This window comes from Amblyomma maculatum, chromosome 1 (genome assembly GCF_055883805.1).
Source record: "Amblyomma maculatum isolate TAMU_Amacu chromosome 1, ASM5588380v1, whole genome shotgun sequence".
Lineage (NCBI taxonomy): Eukaryota > Metazoa > Arthropoda > Arachnida > Ixodida > Ixodidae > Amblyomma > Amblyomma maculatum.
Window position 1 is genome coordinate 87,195,204 of NC_139344.1, and position 22,562 is coordinate 87,217,765.

At 49.1% G+C, this 22,562-nt stretch overlaps 1 protein-coding gene across 6 annotated transcripts in view; it reads right to left on the reverse strand.

The window, feature by feature from the left end:
- LOC146203091 (E3 ubiquitin-protein ligase MARCHF8-like) overlaps window positions 1-22,562 on the reverse strand; it is a 139,417-nt gene that overhangs the window by 8,696 nt on the left and 108,159 nt on the right. Inside the window, exon 1 of one of the 6 annotated variants that reach the window (XM_084588517.1) lies at window positions 11,145-11,419. The exons of 4 other annotated variants lie outside the window; for them this stretch is intronic. The gene's annotated coding sequence lies outside the window, so the exon portion shown is untranslated. Of the gene's footprint in view, window positions 1-5,683; window positions 5,810-11,144; window positions 11,420-22,562 lie in introns of those variants that run through there. One more of the 6 variants, XM_084588518.1, reaches the window with a different exon arrangement.

The window sequence follows — 22,562 nt, forward strand, 5'->3', positions numbered from 1 at the left end:
AGCAGCACAAATACCAATATTTCGCACTTAATCAGTTCAGTTCAGTCGTGTCCGACTCTTCGTGACCCTATGGACCATATCATACCTTAATTATCATATTAATAGGCACATCTTAAAAGGAAAGAAAAAAAACTTTTTGAAAATATTTATGGTTGTGCAATTACTAAAGAAAGTTTCTAGTGGCATTTCGGGAAACAAAAACCTTTTATTGGCGACGTCTGCTTTTGCGCCTTCACTACTATGGCTTTTGCGGTCTATGTACGCACCTCGAGATGATGATGATGAAAAAGAAGCAACATAGTAACGCCACTCCGCGCAACCGAGGAAAACCGACTGTCCCGCACCAAGTAGCACACCGGCCCATTATCCTTCGCGCGCCCATGGTGGCTGAAATGCAGCGCCCTCAGCCTTCCCTCTAGTTAAGAGTGTAAGAAACTCTATGCTTGATTCACTTTCATGCATTTAATTAGAACACTATCCTTGCTAAACATTCTCAAGAAGGCAAAAAAAAAAAAAAAAAAAGGTGTTGCTTAGTACCTATAGTACCATATCAAAATTCTGAGAAGTGTAAAGACGACAAGGGCTGACTCGCAAGCTAGTTGCTAGTAAATAAGCCAGTTGCTTGCTGTTATGTTCCCGTAACAGTGCTGTAAATAGCTCTCCACTTTCGAAGTGAAATTAGTGCAGACTTTCAGAATATAGATGGCAGACATTTTCATTAATATGATTAAAATCTATAGGCAGACAAAATCAAACGCTCACACAATGGGGAACCAAGAGAAGGCGCGGGTGAATTATCAAATAAGAATAGCCAGCTTGTAGCCGTTGGAAATATTCCAGCATAAATTTGCTGCGAGGCATTAATTACCACCAGGAAGATTTCAATGAAATAACTGACCGCATAAAAACTGCTGTGTGCCTAACGCGCACGGTGCTTGCAGAGAGAGCAGACGACACGTCGCCTACAACACTCTGTTCTATGATTCACAATAATAAGGCAGTATACGTACCAGAGCAGTATTGCGAAAACAGAATGACTACGAAACTCGCCGAAAAAAAAAAAAAAGAAAAAGCATTTTCGACCGGTTCTATATAGTGATGAGCAAAATCTGTACAAATCACCAAATTCTTTACCGCACACACGACCTAGCTGTGCATCATATTTCACGAATTATAGCGCTGCCAACTGCACGTTGATCGTATACCATTGCGTCATCATAAAAGAATGAGTCGTACTTTTACGCAGTACCAGTTGGCGAGCTGTGCTCTGTTCGTCGCAACCCACGTCCTATTTCCGAGGGCAGCAGCGTCAAAACGCATACCACCGCAATTGTGGCCGGCAAACACACACACACACACACACACACACACACACACACACACACACACACACACACACACACACACACACACACACACACACACACACACACACACACACACACACACACACACACACACACACACACACACACACACACACACACACACACACACACACACACACACACACACACACACACACACACACACACACACACACACCGCACGCACGCACACACACATACATACATACACAAATAAAAACATAGCAGACAACAATGCAGCACGAGGACAAAAAAAATAACCAATAACTTGATATCAACGCCGATAAAGGGCGAGCAGCCGCACGCAGCTACGCCACGAAACGAGACGCACACATACCGGTCAAAGCCGGCAGCTGGCGGCATAACCGCGGCTGATTTGAGAAAGCGGTCGAAATTCATAAGAAAAATATCCTGAACAGAAAAAAAAAAATTTTCGACGAAGTGGACATGACCACGAAGCATTTTGTTTTTCCTTAGTGGGGCTAATTGTCACAGTGTTCTAGGTTATAGATCACCAATATACATTAATGCTCAAAAAATCTATTTCAATCACAACGTTTCTCCACTAAATCTTGGCGCTCCAGTTTCACGAACACCATACAGTTAAAAAAAAAAACGCCGTAATTAACGTCGCTGGAATGCACTTCGTCCGAAACCGCACTGGAGCCCCTAGCTTCGCTTTTCTCGCCACCCAAGTATAGGTAGGTTTTAAATGCGCGGGCGCAATGGCGCTGCTGTCGTCTGGGTAGTGCTGTCTTTCTGTGGCGTTCGTCGTTCACATGGTTTGCTCTACTTCGAAACGCGGCTGCACGGTCTCCCACCTGCTGCCGTCCGCCAAACCTGCGTTCAGTGTCGGTTCCTGCAGATTGAGTCGCCGTGTTGCAAGAAAAGTGTCCTGCCATGATACCAGACGCCGTAAATGTTCTTGTTCGGTTTCCAGTCAGGAAGATTTCCCACCAGCGGTAACCCGTCAAGATAGCTTTGCCAGAGGCAAAAATATGATCCTGAGACGAAAGCATTTTAAGCGCATAAATGCGAGTAAAACTTGCATACATCTGTTTACAGACGAAATGTGGAAACTTGAAAAGAAGGCAAAAGGCAAAACTTGGAAATGGTCAAGTCTCAAAGAGCCTGCCCTTCCGGCAGAGCCGGTGGTAGCACAGAACCTGAGGACAGAACGCTGTTCTCAGCTTGAGCGCTTAATTTGAAGCATTTTTTGTCCGGCCGAAATCCTAATTACATACAATTAAGCACAAATGATTAGCCTATAGCATCGGCGGCGCCCCCAATAGTACCAAATGCCCCGTCTTAATCCCCTATCTCATTTGTGCTGAAACTAAGAAATAATACTAAATGATAACTGGGGACTCGCAAACTACGACCGAAATAACCCTTTATCCCGTCGGCAGTCATCCCGTCAGGACCCGTGGCAGCCCAAGCTTCGTACGCCTTCGCGGTGACCTCTCGCTCCCCAGTCGTTTGACCCCTGCATCTGACCGTTTCCCACGGTCAGTCGACGCGATGCCAGGATACACCGCCAGCTGTATGCCGGCACACCAAGGTCACGCTCAGGCTTTGTTCCGGTCGGCCTGGGCTGAGATGCGCGGCTGTGTTCTATTTATGCGCATCCTCCCGTAGATATCTCCAATTTTTTGTAAATGGAGGAACTGCCGATTCCGTATTTACCCCCACTTCCTTGGGTACGGACACAGCAGTCGCGACTGACGGTCGTTGGTGGGAACAGGCAGTCAGCGGGGCGCAGGTTTTACATGGTTATTAACCTCCGTTACCGGCGGCCCGTTCACGAACAGCCGTAAGAGAGAGAAAAAAAAAAAACCTATTTGTCAGCGATTGGTATTTGCCTTGGGCTGCATTCAGCTGCTCCAGGTGGCCGGCAGTCCAAGTCTGTCAGCGACCTCTTGCGCTCTTGCCGAGGCCCGGGACTGGACGTCTGGGTCCCGGCTGGCGAGAACAGCTTCCCAGTGTTCCAGCGAGGGAGATGGTACTAGATCTGCCGGAGGCGGATCCTCCGCGCAGTCCCAGATTATATGGTCTAAGGTGGCAGGCTCGCCGCACAATTGGCAGTACGGATTTACTATATCCGGAAAGATCTTAGCATAAGTCTAAGGGTTTGGCTGCGACCGCGTTTGCAGCCGCCGCCACGTGGTAGCCTGGTCTCGGCTAAGCGAAGCGTGCGGAGGAGGCAGGCTCGCCCTGAGCTCTCTGTAGTAAGTGGTAATGGCCTGGTAGGTATCCAGAGTCTCCCTCCGTCGGGCACCCGCGTCAGAGATCCCCTCACCAGCTCGGCTGACAAAACCTCGAGCATATTGGTGAGCGGCCTCGTTCCCCGGGATGCCCGAGTGAGCCGGGACCCATACGAGATCCACTACGTTCCTATCTTTTGGCAACGCACTAAGAATTTTGAATGCAGTGGCGGAGATACGACCCCCGGCGAAGTTGCGAAGGGCCGTTTTTGAATCACTGAGAATAGTGCTGGTTCCGTTTTGAACAATTTCTAGGGCTATTGCGGCCTCTTCTACTCGGCCCGTGACCACCGTAGCTGCTACCCTGCGGGAGATGCTCACCGCGCTCACAGCGAAAGCCTCCTTTCCTGTAATGTTGTATTTTGCCGCATCGGCATACACGGCACTATCATCCCCTTGATACTTTTTGCCTAACGTCTTCGCCCTGGCCCTCCTCCGACGTTCGTGGCGATCCGCTTGCATGTTCTTGGGGAGTGGTTTGACCCGAATGCGTTCACGCATCTCTACCGGCAATATCACCTGGCTTGAAGGGTCCTCGCCCCTTATGCCTAAGCTTCTCAGTATACACAGCCCCGCCTCCGTTTGCCTGAGTCGTTGCTCTTGCGATGTTAATTGTGCCTCAATGAGCTCTTCGAGGGTGCTGTGGACCCCTAGTGATAGAAATCTTGCAGTGGACGTGTTTCTGGGGAGACCGAGAGCCGCTTTGTATGCCTGCCTTATCAGGCAATTCAATTTTTCACTATCGGCCTTTTTGAGGTCCAGGTAGGGGGTTGCATACACGAGCCGACTGAGGACAAAAGCCTGAGCGAGCCGACATGCATCGCGCTCTACTTCTCCCCCGCAGGTGTCGAGATACCCAACAGTAACCAAGTGACAAACATTGGGTGAGGCGGCTGTTATAGCGGTCCTGTATACGCTCCAGCAGGGAGGCTTCCTGCGGGAGGATATACTAAACACTAGCGGTTGCCATCTCGCAGCGGCCCCTGTGCCCGGGTGGGGCCCTCGCCTCGAACAAAAAAAGCTTCTCCGTGTCCACACCCCCCCACTTTTTGGCCCTGCGGAGGGAGGTGTTGGATAGATGATGATGGCCTATATGCGACACTTTCGGGTGCGGTGCCAAGTCCCCCTCCCATATTTGACAACGGCAATCGCGCGCTATGTCAGTTGTCAGGCGAAAAGTAATTCACGTAAGCTCCACAAGGCAGGAACGAACCACCGGCAATAATCTTGAGCCCATTTTGTAAGATAACCCGCCACTGCGCGCACCAGAGTCGGTAATGGTAAAGGAATCACGGCTGATTATACAAAACATAGGCAAGAATGCATACGTCCTTCTATAACGCCGTTTCACAATTAACGGCCAGGGCTGACTGAGCATATCATTAACGAATTTTGGTGCTCGGGATTACCAAGTCGCGTTCACAAGTCCGCTCGGTGGGCCGCGGCTGCACGAACGCGGATGTTGTGTGCTGCGGGCGGGAATACCCACGCGCCCAGTGATGTCGCTCGCACTGCGCAAGGACCACAGCGATGGAGAAAGCAGCGGCTCGATTACTGCCGGGAGGATCCACGGGATCAATTCAAAGCACGAACGGCGAAGCAGTGCGCGAGATTCGCAGTACAGTCCCGTGAACGGCCGTCGGGGCAAGCGTATATCTCTCATCGCAGCTGGAAAAATAAAAAGCGCGGCAAGGCGCGCGCCTTCGTGCTCAGCGCTCGCATGCATGACTAGCGAGGACAACACAGATCGCATTTCAGAGCCGCCTAGACTACGCTTGCGTGAAATTCCCAGCGCTAGTCGCAGAGTTCTTATATGGGTGAAAATCGTACTTCCGAGGCCTCATCAATCTGGAGCACAGCGAAACGGTCATCGAAGAGCGAAGGGAGGGGCGAGCTGGTCGCAAGCACGACAAAGTCGGCAGAAGCTCGTGCACACCTACACGATGAGCTCACAGTTACGCAGCTAACCAAAACACTCAGACGACGGTAGTGCGTTTAAAACTGTCTCGTTTCCAAATAAATGCCAACCGACCGATATGTTGAGGAATATACCTTGAAATCGCTGCTGGACACCCCTTGGTCGGTAGCGCCGTCGACGCGTCAGTGACAACTGTGCAGCCACGTAGCTGGCGCGTGTTCTGCAGCTCGCACCCCACCGTGCATGCGAAGCCCACTGCCTGCTCGCGCCGGCACGCCCGCGCAACGGAACGTGCCTCGGACACCACGTGCGGCAGATGGCGTTGCTTCCGGAGAGCTTGGCGCCGTTGCAGATGGAAATTCGAGCACGCGTGAAATTCCTCTTGGAGCTCTGACAGCGATCGCAAACGAGAAGAAGGGGAAAACTACAGGTACAGAGGCGAAACGCTGGGTGAAGCTACTGCAGGAACGCACACGTACATCGACCGCCCAGAAGACACGCATTATGTTCTGCTGTCGAGAAAAGAAAAAAGTATGGCAATTTTTTATGCGTATATTTAGAACCCGTGATCTTCCAAAAGCGACATGAATGGCTTGAAAATCTGAAAAATTTAGGCCCTAGCACACTTTTACGCTCGCGGAATTCAAGTCCCCTACTCTTCTATAAATGACATTAGTGATAAATATTTCGCTTATAGTCTGAACCTGAACCCGAAACAAAAGCTTGGCTACAACGCCTTTTAGCAGAACACCCAGTGCATCATATATAAAAAAAAAAAAAAAAAAAAAAAAAAACAAGGAAGGCACTGCACCAGAGAGGCACAGCACCCTTCCTAAGCGCGCCGTAAAGACTTTCGTATGTCATCTTCATACCTTGTTTTTGAAAAGCGATCCTTTTTTCTACACCCAAAATTGTCAGTTTATTCTGTTAAGAAAAGATTTCAAATGTAGGCATTGCTCAGCATTGCTCAGACTCCTAGAACGTCCCACGCACAACCGTGAACCCGTGCCGCAAAGGTTTAGAATTGCAAACACATTACTTGGGGCTATCTTCTTTTTCTTATTTTCCTCATTGCCTTGCCCCAAACTCTCAAATGGAATAACATATTAGCCTATCCTGCCACCTACTCGGCCATGTATTTATTGTGTGCTACACGTGGCCCTGCCGCTCGCTGGTATGAGGCATGTGCGCAGTCTTTATCAAGCACCCTGGCTAGGCTGCGCCCCTTGACCGTCACTGCAGCAGAGCTTTGGATTGCGGACGCTGAAGTTTGGTTTGGTTTGTGGGGTTTTGTGGGGTTTGCTAAGCAGACGCCGTAGTGGAGGGCTCCCGAAACCTCGACCACCTGGGGATGTTTAACGTGCACTGACATCGCACAGCACATGAGCGCCTTGCTTTTCGCCTCCAGCCAAAAGCGGCCGCCAAGGCCGGGATTCGATCCTGCATTCTCGGACGTGATGACAGCAATGGCTTACTCGACACAAAACAAGATAACTTCAGTGTCGCTCTGTATTTGTCCCGTAGCATCTATCATAAATAAGAAAAAAAAATTTTAGCACCTGTCATGCCACTCGAATGACGAGCTGCTGCACTGCCAAACGTAGCCGAGAGCGACGGCACCGGATGAAACCCGGACGCGAAAAGTGCGGAGGGCGTTTAAGAGCGCGCGGTCAAATGCCGGCCCGGGCGGCCTCGTTCCGATGAAGGTGAAATGCGAAAAACGCCCGCGTGCTGCGTAACGTCAGTGCAGGTTAACACATCCCTGATGACCGAATTAGGTCGTAAGTCGTCCATTTACGACGCTTCTTTTTTACTTTCAATCCCCCTTTTTCCTTCCATCAAGACGTGGCTGAAGAGCCCTCAGATGTGACAGTTACTACACATTTCCCCCCACCCCTCAACCAGCTTCTCTATGCACGTTATATGTATCACATCGACCGAAACGGTCGCCATTCTTGGTTCGATGTTCGAAGCCGCCGGCTCAGAGCAGGTGATCCAACGTCGTCCTTCAGTAACCGTTACATACACCAGAAAAAGCGCTTTTCTAAATCCCACTACGAATAAACATCCTCGTCGAGTGCTCTCGAATAGTATATCCGCCCGTACCAGTTCCCTCTTCTCCGCAGCAAGCCTGCAAACTTGTTCAAGTGCTCCCGTATAGTCTGACCTCAAAACGCAAACAGTGTGTTTCACTGACCCTGAAATTTTTGCTTTGGATGAAATAATAAGCTCAGGTGCACAGTCATCCAAGCAGCACAGGTGCGCGATAACGGTTACCCGCAGGATGTCCAAAGCAGCCCGGGCTGGCGCATATAGGCGAGCATAAACATCCGCGTGCGCATGTTGCCGGCGAAGTTTCGAGGCTTCCACACAGGAAGGCGCCATAAAGCGAGACTGGCCGAGGACAAAACGAGGGACGCGTGGTCGCTATCAGCCACACTATGGAAGCTCGAATTGAAAATATCGACGACAAATTGCCCATCGGCTGGTGTTTTAGCAAGGAGGAAAGGCGTGTAGTTCTCTGGCATGAACGAACGACGTCAATCTTGCAGCCATGCTTTGGCGGGGCCGTTGCGTGACGCCTTGCCAGCGCCTCAGTCCGATATTGCGCTCTCCCCGTACGCGCGTGCGACGAACTGGTGAACTCTTCCAGTGGGCCCGGTAATCTGAAGATCGAACGATGGTCGATTTCGCACCTCGGCTGACGCGAGACGGCCCCTTGTGAGAGAAGGAAATGGCTGAACTTCGTCGCGCCCAGGCCATGCACGCACACCATGGAGGACGCACACGACCCTATCTACCGACCCCAGGGCGAGACGAGGTTCTCTCGAAAAGGCAGCTAAGCCGGGCTTTGCGCACAAAATGAGAGGCTGCACAAATGTGACGACAGAAACACGAAAAGACTGCAGCCAAGTTGCAGCGAGGAAATCAGAGAGCAGCCATCAAGACGACGCTGTCCAAGAAGCCTTCGATTGGGACCGTTACAGAGTTTCTCGGTGACTACTTTCGACACCACGTGATTGACATACAAAAACCATGAGCTTTGGGAGTCTTGAAGAGCTCGGAATGTTCATATTTCAAAAGTTTGGTTAGATGAACCATGCTGCTGCCGAGATCTGGACACGCCAAGAATGATGCCTGTAATATCTGCCCTGAAGTGAAGGAAGGAATCCACAAGGCGAAAAGAGCCCGAGTTTCAGGTTCGATGTGCCGAAGAAATGAATCCTGACTGAACGCACGTAATCATGATAAACAGAAAAAAAAAAGAAAAGAGAAAGAAACAAGAAGCCCACTTTACTTTACCTGCCAAACACATATTTTCTTCTTTCCCGTTTCGTGCGCTTCTTATCCCTCTGTTTTCTTTCAGCTGACTCATTCCGAATATGTGTACTCATGTGGACCTTCGAGAGGTAGCCGAAGTTTGTCCCGCGAAATTAAACTCGATAACTGGCCGCCTTCACTACGCATGAGCATAGTTAGCAAGAGCAAAATGCAAAGAACAAAGACAGCATCAAACGCACGTATAGACAATGCAGCGGAACGCCCTTCTATTAAAACAATAAAAGAAAAAAGTAAAAGACCGCGAGGCTTGGCGGCCGAGTAATGAATGGTGGCGGAAAAAACAAGCAGCCTGGCAATAAAAAAAAAAAAAAAAGAAAAGAAAAGTGACTGTAGCTCGCGCCTTGCGCGCGACAAGCCATGGAAAACGCCAGCACCTGTTCGGCATGGAAGCTATGCTACGACACCCGCGTGTAGTGCCCACATTCATTCCGATAGCAAATAACTAGCGGGCACGAAAACTGGCACCAGAATAAAATAAAAGGTGACGAGACATCCGAAAAAATAATTATTTCTATAAAACGACAAAAAAAAAGAATACAGGAGGAATTAGTTTTTTTCGCTAATCCATAGCGTTGTGCAAAAAAAAAAAAAAAAAAAAAAAAAAAGAAGTGCATTGTCGAAATGGAAAGGTCTTCCTTCAGTCACCCTTTGAAGGCAGCTCAGAAGGCACTCCCGCGTGGCAGCATCCGGAGTCTTTTCTTTCGAGGATGCAAACAGGCAGAGTCGGACTTCCGTGCCACCTCCCGTTTCGAGCTACGCTAAGCAATAAACGCAAAAGTTTGAACAACTAGACGTGTGCGTGTGTGATCTGCGGCGTAGGCGAGTCGAAAATACGCAACAATTTGTACGAGGTTTACCGCAAAGGCGAGAATCTCCTACGATACTGTAGGGAATTCTTGCCGCTTGACAAAAAATGAATGACGTCAGGGACGGGCGAGGCTAAGCTCAGTTGCCGCCTGCACATTGCAGGGATCTCCACCCGAGCACGTTCCAACAGAATCAGAGCAGAGCTCTGGAAAACAAGGTTTCAGCTAGGCAGGGGTGCAAGGTAGTTTACGGAACGGACAGGGTTATTCTGCCATCAGTTGTCTGCGCTTGGCAGAGGCGTGGCACCAAAGCGCACGATATATATATATATATATATATATATATATATATATATATATATATATATATATATATATATATATATATATATATATATATATATATATAGCATAAGTAAATAGACGTACTTGGTTGCTAGAGGTTACATACAAGTGAAAAATTGCTTCATACTGTTTCCAAGTTTATTTGTAGTCGACGTTTCGCAGGGCTCCTGCCGAAACGTCGACTACAAATAAACTTGGAGACAGTATGAAGCAATTTTTCCCTTTATATATATATATATATATATATATATATATATATATATATATATATATATATATATATATATATATATATATATATATATTACTGTGGTGCTGTGCACTGCGCGTAGAATTTTCATCGTTTTTCTTTCTTTTCTTGCTGCGGAAACTGCACTTGTTCCATTGCACATGTGGTGCCTAGCATCCAGTACGACTTGCTCTGTGAAAAGGGAACGGCTTTTGGTTAGAATAACAGTGTACGCTAGTAGCGCATTTCGATCTCCTTGCTCCAGTTGAGCAGTGGCCTTCGAAGTGTTGTAGCAGCTTCCTCGCGTATTTTGTTGACTTAAGCTGCAGCATCGTTCCAGCTCCGCGATACCAGTGCAATTTTATCTGATGATGGGAATAATATCCGAGTAAAAGGGGCCAAGAGCTATCGCCTGTCAGCAACACGTGCTCCTAAATGGGCGTCAAAAAGTAAGTGAACGAAAAACCATGTCAACGCAAACTCTGCAAGCTATACAGCAGAATTTTTACAAAGCGAAACACTGTGCCTAGCGTCGTAAACAAGCTCCGCGTAAGTAGCAACAAAGAACGCACCGCAGAAGCCCCCCTTCACGCGGCGCCACCTCCGTCCACGGCTGTCAGCGTGTGGCGCTGCATCTTTGACGTTACTCGCGCGTTAACTACATGAACCTGCGAGGTAACAGCGGTGCAGCTTGTCGTGCTTCCTACGACGCACAATGCCGCCGGAATAAAGAAGTAAAAGAAAGCGAACCGCTTGCAGTGGCGCAAAGAAAAGTACACGCAGTGGAGAAAAGCGCCCGACACAACGCAGGGTGTACAAACTCCCTGCGGGCGCTGTTCTCGCGTGCGTCCAGCCCTCTTCGGGAAAACTCACGCGGTGTCAGCGTGCCGGGCCGGATGTGGACATGCGGCAGAGCTCCGGGTCGTGGCCGTGGCGTGCCTGCTGCGTAGCTCCAACGTTTACGCGCCGTTGTGCTCCGCGGCGCGACAGAGCGCGCGACGCGACGGACGCGCCGCCACTCGCAAGGCACGCAAACGCTGTTTCACCGTCTGTTGTGTCTCGCACCCAAGCTTAGCGCTCGCGCGCACACACATACACGCCTCCCTCCCATGGGCACCAGAGGCGAGCAGCGTGCTCGTCATGAGTAAAGTTCCTTGATAATTTCAAGGGGCTTTAGACATGAGGAGGGATGTTGCGAGCACACATGCTGCGGGCGCGCCAAGAGCACCCACGTAGTACATGAATCGTGCTGGGAAACCCCAGCGCCAAAGGCCAGCGAGACCCATGTGCGGGGTCGATCGCTTCCGGTTATAGACCGGCTCGTCTCTTCCGGCCTGCGTGAAACACCTTCGCACCTTTCCGAGCCGCACCTGGGAGTATTTCCAAGGTAGATATAGCATTTCTTGAGGCAGCAACTGCGCTGTTCGTCACTCACGCGGAGTGACGCAGTCGCACCAGTCGCACGGCTGCGTCTCCAAACCGCGTCTAGATACGCCGCGACGCCGGCGATAAGCGAGGCCCGGCGCGCCGTTCGATCGACGCGAGGGCGGCGACAGCAGATCCGAACACGCAATCCGGGCTGTCACCGGAACCGATCGATCTGGAAGACGAGCTGTGGTGGTAAAGCGCAATTGTATCTTCGGTTGCAGTAAAAATAACTACCGGGATTCGATTGCGTGAAGGCGGACGCATGGAGTGGGAACCTTTAGCACGAACGAATAGGAAAGTTTTCACTTCCGCTCATCTAGTGGTGCGTGAACATCGTCCGGCCTCACGGAACGAAGCCAGGGCACGTCTTCAAAGCTGCAAAGTAGAGTGGAAGTTCACTTCGCTTCGCGAATGCACCAGTTTCTCAGAAGGCAACAAGTACAATGACACTGCATCGGGGTCAATGCATGCAGTCTTTTCACGTGTGGCAGTTCACTAAAGTTTTGTGTTTAACGCCCCAGAGCATCTCAGTGACGCCGTAGTGGAGGCCTCTGTAAATTTCGATCCACCCTGGGATTCTTTAAATGTCGAACAGTACCGGTTTCTCCTCCATCGAAACCCAGGATCTAAACCCGCGTCTACGGGATAAGCAGACAAGCACACTAGCCACTGAGACTCCGCGCGTGGCGGAGCCTTCATCTAGTGACACGCTTCATGGGCTTCGATTTCTCTAGCTGATTACAGGTGCATCTGTTGCATATACACAAGAAAGAAGATGCCGCGCTTCCGTCACTGGCAGTCGAACGCGCAGGTTCTAGCCTCGCTCAACTGCAGAAGCCAGCGCGAATGGTGTTAGAAGTGCAACTTTCGGATAGTCTGCCTGGACTGCAAGACCCGATGTCAGCTTCCCGGCCAAGGAATGGCTACCGCACGCGAGATTGGGGTCGAGAGTAGCTCCGAGGGAACCCCAAGGAAGAAGTTTGTTAGCTACAGATCAGATATTAGAAATCACAAAGACAAAAGAACCCAATACATGCTGACACGTTAGCATAGTGTGAAGGGTCTTGATCCCCAGAGTAACTGAGGCGGGGATTTAAATTAGTCTGGCACAGTCTAATGAGGGAAGCTGCACTGCCGCATCTGCGGACACCGCTCACAGAGGGTGGCGTCTCGAGAATTGCCACTCAGTCCTTCGATGGGACAGGGAAAACAAGCCTCCATGACGTCGCAGCACTGCTGCTGAATTGCCTTTTCCCGCCGGGGGAAACGCGTCTAACGCGAACGAAAGGGAGGGAGGGAATTTAGCGAGCAAGACGCTACAGTTATCGCATGCGTTCCCCCGATAATGTTACTATGATGAACTGGTTTAATCTCTCTGTGAGGCGCTGAAGAAGCCCAGTCACGCTTTTGCACGGGAGCTGGCTCACACGGGAAACGACTTCTCATGTGCCTTTCCTACCTTCCTGGTGTCCCACTATCATCTCGTCCATAGCCAGTGCTTACCGTTTGCGGCCGTCAGAGCCGTACGTAGAGTACGCTCAAACTTGACGCATGATTTATATGCAAGGAAGGCAGGTGGCCAACACCACCCACATCGAATAGGAGTAAGATCCGGTCTGTTGTCTTCCGAATGTGTAAACCTGTTAAATAAACGATTTATCGTTCGTAGCGTTTGGTCAAACATCTGCCTTGGTCAGCGTAACACATGTTCGGCATTTTCAACGTCGCCATCCGTGCGTGACACAATGCACGTCAAACGACATTGAACGCAATGTCGCCGCCATTCAGGGAAAAAGAACGTACGCCAGGAGCACAATTATTCGAGGGTTACCGCAGCCTCACACCGCACGCCACCATTTTTCCCGACTTTGCCGATCGTCATTATTCTGTCTACGTCGCTGGCATCACTTTTAAATGTCTAGGGGAGAAATGTTGTGAGGCTGCGTCTATATACGCCGCTAATGAAGAGTGCATATTAAGGGCACACCGCCTGGACATGGTAATGCAATGTGTAGTTTCGCTGACTGATGCAGACTTTAAAACGTAACAAAATAGCCCAGCGACACAAGAAGGTGCACTCACCCATCAATATCTTTCCAAACGCACCGCATACTTAATAAAGTGAAACGCGACAAGTGTGCACAACGAAGGTGTCATCCATTGAACAAAGAATCCGCGCAGTGGGAACAATTAACTTGTATATATCAACGTAACGCATACCTAAACAACCCACGGGTACAGGGTATACAAAGACTGGTAATTACAGACCTGAGAAAAAACGACAAAATAAGTTTACAAAGGGCTACGCAAGCAACGGAGGAAGGCAAGGCGATATATATATATATATATATATATATATATATATATATATATATATATATATATATATATATATATAGGAGGCTCACCAACCTAGCGGAGTCCGTGAGTGAGGTAGCGGATGTTTACCGCCGGTTCGCTGAGCTTTGGATGACCGCTTGTCTTTTCGGGAACGCAACGTCACCGTGTGACTGAGGAGTCGGGACCAGGCAGCACATTTTCGCGAGCGATCACTTTGCTTAGCTCATTCCCGTAGGCATGTCTGCAAGCGGCGACTTGCCCAAACGCTCTCCTCCCGCGCGTCGGTGCTGCGAGCCACACTTGAACCTCATCTGGGTTTGACTTGGATGCCTTCCCCAATCTTCGGAAACCGGTATGCCTGCACCCTGTACGCGGACGCTCCCCGAGCGCCTTTGCTCACGGGACAGTTTTTGGTTTCTCCCGCCAGTCAGTAATATCTTTGGCATGCCGAGTAAGCGAGAGGGGCCTACTGTGGGGATTGTGGGCGCGGTGAGTATTTCCGGCGGGCTGGGCGGGCCCGGCAGCAGAGATTCAGAACATGTGGATTCTCTGCTGGAGTTAAGTGGAAACTTCGACTACCGAACGATGGTTCAGTTAAGGAGACCTTTCAGCAACAGATTTTATCAGTACCGTACAATATCGTTATATACATTTCTTAAAGCTGCAGAAAATACTGTCTACTGTCATTTGGAAAAATGGGCTGGTGTGTGCAATAATGACTTCGGGAGCATGCAAGATAACGACATGGAAAATGTTTCACAGGAACTAACTACGTTCCAAAGTAGGAAAAATCTCACCTTATGGCTAACGGATAACGCAAGCGCCGGAGCCTGATCCCATCTCTGACAGACGACAGCCTCCACGACCGACTTTAACTCGTCGACAGCCCCATCCAATGCTTTAAGGCAAGTATTCGAATAATAAAAAAAAAAAAAAAAAGAAGAAAGAACTGCACCGTAAGTTTCAGGCCGTGGTATTACTTGGAGGAAAAAAAAAAAAGAGCTTTGATCGATTTATACAGTTTCAATATTGCCAGTCTCATTAGGCCCATGTAAACCGGGGAACGGAATGAGAAAAAAAAAAGAACAAAGTTTAAATTGTCCGTTTCCCACTTTTGCTTCAGAAAGTAAAACAAAGGTGAACACAAGGCGAACAAAAAAGAAAGACTTAGAAATAATAAACAGCATTACATATTTAGAAGTGACGTGTGACATCGCAATGAAAAAGTCGTTAAAGTAGCAGTAAACAGGAATGAGATTAAAATAAACTCTGTTCGCGATAAGTTTCGTGATGAGCTAAGAAAGAATGCGCTGCATTGTTTGGAGGTCTTTCAATATGTACACATATCTGCGTTTTGACTACAGTTCCTATGAATTAATACAGGTTGGTTTAGTCTTATAGGGTTTAACGTCCCAAAACGACTCAAACTATGGGAGATGCCGTAGTGGAGGGCTCCGTAAAATTTCGACGACCACCTGGGGATCATTAACATACTGCCATCGCACAGTACACGGATGACTTGCGTTTCGCTTCCACATGGAATGCGGCCACCGCGGCCGAGTTCGAAGATGGGATTGAAGCTGGGTGCCTCTGCTTCAGTGGTTGAACGCCCTTTACGCAGAGCCATCGCGGCGACGCCTATGATGTAATACGTGACCTGAACTGAGTTAATAAATATGCAGTATAATTATACAGGGATCGAGGCGACTTTATTTGTGATCACCAGGGGAAAGAGATTTCAATATGTTATCATGACATGGGTATTATGTTATGGCGCATGTGTGTTTACGCATCGATGATTGTAAACGTGATTGTAAACTACGCAAACTATCATACATATCTCGTGTAATAGTTGTAAACAAAGTGAACTAAGAGTAGGAGCCGTTTTGGCTGCGCTCTGGGTGACAGTGTCCCTAAACCCAGAGTAACCTCAGGCTGAAATAGCGTACAAGGAGGGAAAGAAGATGGCTACACGATACGAAAGAGCACTGAACAACAAGGGTAGAGGAAGGGAGCCTCAGAAGTCGAGCCAACGTTTCGACAAGTGGACTTCTTCGTCTGGGCAGGAGAAGACAAGCCCCCTTGTCGAAACGTTGACTCGACTTGCATATGAATAGACAAGCCCCCCCCATATGAATAAACCACACTGCTTTTCAGTGCACCTTTTCTAGCTTTCATTAAGTTGCGTCCGTGTTTCTCCCTTTCAAAGCAAAGTACCTCCGTGTTGCACTGCCGTACCGCTATGGGTTTCCGCTTGGAAATCTTCCCTCCGAAGCTGTCCCATGGTATTTGCGTTTCCACTTTACCAAAGTGCCGAAACGGCGGCGTTCTGCACTGTCCGCTACTTTGAGATCTTCTGTCGCGTTTCGTCCGTTGTTCATGACGATGTGCTCGCGCTGACTCGCGAACTTATCCTTCCGCACTCTCTTGTAAGCGCTCTCACTCGCCCCAACAGAGCGCCTGCTCCGACACAGAAATCTCTCATAACAGCAAACAGATAAAGGTCTTATTGACCAGCAGCAGACCACTCTAGTTATTCTTTGCGACATATCGCGGCCCCAGAAATCATTTAGGCAGCCTTACCGGTAAAAGTTTTGTTTTCGACGTCAGCACTCGGGAAGCTTGTTTCGGGAGGAAAAAAAAAAAAAACAAAAAAAAAAAAAAAAAAAACGAGAAGAGAAGCAACAGTAGCTGGTTCTCGGCTCTTCGTGAGCACGCGACGGATCGCTCGATTTGGCTACGCTCCGACGGGGAGAATGTGGCGCCGACGAAAGTGCGGCACCGGGAGTAATGGCCAACTCGGAGCCCGGGTGTCTGCAGCCGCTCGATCGCTCCGCTCAGGAAGTGTCGGCGCTGAGGCGGGACGAGCGAGAGAATAACAGCCAGCATGTCTCAGCGCGTAGCCATCAACTTACGCGTCGGAACCCAAAAATTAAAAGAAGGATAAAAAATTGGCACCGTTCATGTTTAAAAAGAGGACAGTATATATACTACAGCAAGAATGCTACTAGGTGCCACTTTTGGAAAAAGTATACGGCTTGCAAAATTTTCTTTCCTTGCCTTGCGCGAATGCATTAACAGTGTTGTCGGAGAGGGGGGGAAGGGGGGGGGGGGGATTTTTTACTCTGTATTTTTTCGCACAGTACTCTGCTGCTAATTAATTGCCATATATATTTAGAATATGTGTACTTAAGCTCGTACATCGTTTAAAAGCATTGTAAACACTGTAATGAACTCTCTGAGCATGGAAATTCGGTGGGGTAGGAGCGTACTTTTCTTTGTAGTGCCTGCAGCATTAAAAGTGGCCCAGCAGCTAAATTTTCGCAGTGGTGCTCTATGCTATATCCGAAACATCCTTCAATTAAACACCGAAATCCTTATTTCTGGCTCCTATTCCCTGTAGTCGCTTGAAAACTGTGCCACTTTATAAAAGTGAGACATTTTCGGCTCTGAAAGCTTCTTGAGCCTTCCTAAACATTCCATTTTCTCCAAATGTTTTCCCTGAAATTCCCTGACAAAGGAAAAATTTCCCGAACGAAGGATCACTGAATGTGAATTTGTCGCTGCACTTAAGGACAATATTGCACTAAACCGTGCAAGTAAAAGAGCAACGACTGTTTCGGTCTTTAAAGCAAAGGTCCTCTTTCGTGCATGCTTTGCAAAAAAAGAAAGAGGAAAAACACCCCAAGGGGTCCACTATCAAGTTAATTGTTGCAAAATACGCGTGTTAATATACTGGAAATGCGACCCTAAAATTCCTGCTCATATTTCTCGTTTACTGCGCTCTTCTGCATCTGTCAAGTCCCAACTTGCCCACATCTCCGCATTAACGCAGATCATAAAGTGAGGAGTATTATTAATTAATTTGAATCGGCTTACCTTGGCCTGGTTTAATTTACTTTAACGTCATAAAGGGGACACAGCTAGGTAGCTAGAGACGCTGTCGTAGAGGGCTCTGTAAATTTCGACCACCTGATGTTCTTTTAACGTGCACTGACATCGCAGAGGACACGGGCGCCTTGATTTTCGCCTCAGTCGAAGAGCAGCCGCTGCAGCCAGGATTCGATCCTGCATCCGCCCTGACCCCTGCGCCACCGCGGCGGGCGTAATTTGTTTCGACTTTGCTAGGAAAATTTGCGCGTGTAGAGATAGATTTGACGGCACATAAGCGGCTAGGCTGTCATGCGCCAAACACGGGGTTAGAAATGTCAGCTTGATGTATTAAAGAAACAATTTTTCACAAAGTTAAAATTTATTGAAAGCATGGTCCTTCGTTTAGAGATTTGGAAGCACATGAAATATCTAAAACAGCCGTTTCTCCTAAACCCTATCTAGACTGGAATAGAATGTGTTGGGTGAGAAACTGCGAGTTTTTCTTTTCATGTTTTTTGTAAAAATAAGACATAGTTTACTTTGAGCTTGCTTCCGCATGCTTCAACACAGAGGCATTTCTTCTTTAGTATGGCGTATCTCTTTACTAGGTATGCGAACCTGATGCACAGACAGCTTGAACTCACTTCAGTAAGACGTTTCCGTTGCCTGGATAACTTCCATTCACCAGAAATGAGCTCTATGGAGTGCGGTTTTATTCCGAATGATGCAGCTTCCATGACTTCTGCGGTGGACGAGCTTGCCGCACTGACGGCTGCCGCAGACAGCAGCGCCATATTTCTCTCCTGTAATATAGTATGAAATTGAGGGCGTGCTGACCGAAGGAAGGAGCGCACGCCTATTATTTCAGCGCGCAACGCCACAGGAATGCTGGGATTTTCCATCCATGGGCAGTGAATCTAAGGTCCCTGAAATCCTAGCCATAAACCGAGACCGAATGATCGTGACGTCCTTTCGTACTTCCTATTTGGGCAACATAGCCAAATCAGCTGCATTTGTGTGTGTGTGTGTGTGTGTGTGTGTGTGTGTGTGTGTGTGTGTGTGTGTGTGTGTGTGTGTGTGTGTGTGTGTGTGTGTGTGTGTGTGTGTGTGTGTGTGTGTGTGTGTGTGTGTGTGTGTGCGTGTGCGTGTGCGTGTGCGTGTGCGTGTGTGTGTGTGTGTGTGTGTGTGTGAGAGAGAGAGAGAGAGAGCAGACTGGCTCGGACAAGAGGGAAAGGTGAATGAATTAGAGTTATTTCAACGTTTATAACTGTCTGCTCGCATCTCGCCCAGACCAACCTTGATTTGTAGTCTCTAAACTTTCCCCCTCGTAAACAGCTCCAAACCTCATTGCGGCAGTTATATTTTTCACTTCCTTTTCGAACTGGTTCTCAGCATCATGCGATAGTTTGGGATGGATTTACATGCACAACCATAGAAAGCTCGCGTAGAAATTATAAACTACCGAAGTAATTTGCTGTACCGGTTTCAAAACAGTGCCCTGAAAGCTACAGGGTAATGTTTCCAGCAAATAAAGTAGCATGAATAAACGTGTCTCTATATTCAAACTAGGCGTCTCAACCCTTATATGCGTTCTCGTTTTCAAGATCATAGTTGTTGCCCTTTGCCATGACGTGAAAGAAGGTATGTAGTAAGGGTTAAACATGGTAATTTTGTTGGCGAGCGAGGGCTTATGCTGCTCAAATACGATAAGAGGTGGAGACTTAAACTGCTGTTATGACAAAGTCAACCCGCCGAGTAACACTTGCGCTGACACGTAGCTTTCATATTACGGCGCCTTGCACGAGTACGCAGAGCAAACTAGGAACAGTATATGTCCAAGAGCACAGCCTTTCCTAGGGTGACCGGTAAGCAGAGGGCGCACCAGCTGCGAAGCTCTGAAAATATGCATAACCAACGTGGAATACCCCGCAGGTAGTAAAGCCAACAATGCCGTCAGCTGAAAGTGACCTTTCAGTGATAAGTGCAGAAATGCCTACACTGGAGACTATAAGGCAACTTGTTCATCCCACGCCTTTCTCGTTGTACAGCCTAGAGCGGGCAGTCTCTCTTTCACTTGGTACCTGCACTGAAAACTATAAGCGAGTGCATAGGACTTAATAGAAGGCACGGCTTCGTTCGTCGATTGAGAGCCTAAATGTCCCATAGAGGCGAGGAGCTACGTTACCTTTTGTGAGGCATATATGTGCATTTCCGTTCGATGAACTGCTTCTTGAGGTGACATTCGCACACAAAATGTGCAGAATAAGCAGAACTTTCGATGCCTTACTCGCAGACCTGCGGCCAGACTGGCAGTTTGGCTCAAAGCAAGCGGCTTCTCGTCGTTGGTTATTAATGCGGGAATGGATTTGCCGGCCGCGTTTTCACCTCCCTTTGTCCGTCCGTCCGTGAACAGATGACACCGCGAGGAAATGACATCTCAGCAAAGCTGATTTCACAGGAGCGCCAAGAATAAAGAAATGGGGATGCTGATTCTTCAAAATCCTGCATTTTCGACCCCCCCCCCCCCTTCTGTACGGATTCCTCTGAGAATGTATGAGTGCATTTGCTTTAGTATGGGCCTTGTGGATGTGCTAGCCACTGTTACGCATCTATGACACCTAAACGTAAGCTAGCCTAGACGCGCTGTTAAGGACAGATTGCTCAGGAAGCACGAATTTGCCGAGTTTGATCTGGATCAGGGTATATTAGCGCTATTCAAAGTCGGTGAGCCAAACGTGAAGGCGGCGCCTCGAGAAATTGCCCAATTTCGAAGGCATCATGCACAACCGAACCGAAGGACAGCCCATATACCTTCCCACCAAGAAAGCACGGCTTTGAGGCAAAGCTGGCGCGGAGAGTCGAAGTGCGAATCTTTGAGGAGTTTCTATTTCGTGTCAGAGAAGGGGAAAAAAAAAAGCGAAACTTTCAGAGCCGTAAAGTAAACTTCGAAGCCACCCGTGGCAAGGAACTACGCAAGGGTGAACACACAGTCACTCCTACGAGCTCGATACCAGTATTCAGTGGGCTGTTTCCGCAGCTGACCCCGAACATATGGCTGCAACTCTGCCTGCCGCATTTCGACATGGAAACTCATTACTGCCCGAAAGACTGACAGAGGACATCCAGCGAATCAATGTACACCAATCAAGGTTCTTTTCACTCAGTCGCGATGTCGGGTAGTAAAACGAGACATCACGCCAAGGTTCAATGGAACATACGCCTGGCGGTGAAAATAACTGATATTATCGAATTTTCAATCAGCTATAATTAGTATCTGCGAAGTGGGGGCGTGGGGGGAGCGAGACGGTTTTACTGCTTCCACCCGCACCAACGGGTCAGACACGTGTGGCAAAAATAAGCAGCCAGCAATCTGTCTAGAGATGCTCTACAGTGTTCTGGCGTTGGCGTTTGGCATCGGCGTTAACCCGCCTGACCCTTGGCGCCTTCCCGGAGGACACGGTGCCGCTGGTGCGCATGCGCGCGCCGCCACCTCTGCGGATTCAACGCGCCGATCAAAGGGCGCCCATTTCTAGGAAGAGCCGAGCGCCGCATCACCCGGCTCACGGGTCGCGCAGTTTAAATTGCTTCTTGCTACGTTTCGCGCCTGCAAATCGAGAGTGAGATTCATTTGGGCCGACCGGCACGGGCAAACACTCGCGGCGAAAAAATTCTCGGACGTTTCCGGCGCGCGGTGTCTGTGCTGAAGGGAGGCGATTGCGAGCAGCCTCGGCCGCTTTGGCGACAGAGGGAAAGAAAGGCCAAGAAAGAGAGAAGAAGAGAGGCTTCTGCTTGCTTCGCCCGCTTTAGACCAATGTGTTAATTGAAGGCGCCAGCTGAATCGATTGTTGCTGCCTTGGCGTGCGCGCAGAGATTGCCTCTTCCGTCCGCCCTGATTTGTGTGCGCCTTCGCAGAAAGAAAGCGCCTGCAATTGATTGCTGCGGGGACCAAGTACAAAGTAGTCGCTGCACCAAGAGAATCCGGTAATGCTCCGGACACGCACGCTTTCGCGAAAAGTTGGGGCAAGCAGCGACATTCTAATGTGAACGCGGCACAGAGAGTGATTGCGTTGTGCGAAAACGGCGACAGCAAATGGCGCGCAGGCATGTTGTCTCTTGCGTGCATGTTCTCCTACCTTAGCCGACATTAACTTCGTTCAATGTAGACAACCAAAACACAGACGCGCGAAGTCGACTTATCGCGGAAATGCAAGAAGCCTCAGAAGAACTGCGAGAATACGCGCACTTCACAAAACATTTTAATGCGACAGCGTTAAAGGTCCCCTGCAACGGCACTTTCTCCAATATTCTATTTGAAGAAATCCATAGACGCGGTCTTTGCGAGTATTCGAGCCAAATTTAAAAGCTTTACGCGGAGCCAATGATTTGCAAATAATTTTTAAAAAGTGCCCCGGCGACCATACGCAACCGATTAGGGGACATGCTCCTACCGCGCTAAACTCCCATATAGGCGCACGGCCCGGACTCCGATGTGACGTCATCGGGGCTTGCTGGGTGCGCCCACTCATTGGACGCTCCCAAGTGACGCGAGCAGAACGGAGCGTGGTGAGGGGTCGTCTCGGCTTGTTTCTCTTCATTTTTTCCTTCCGCGTGGGCGTGCGTTGAGTTGAGGGGGGAGGGGGCGGGGCGTCA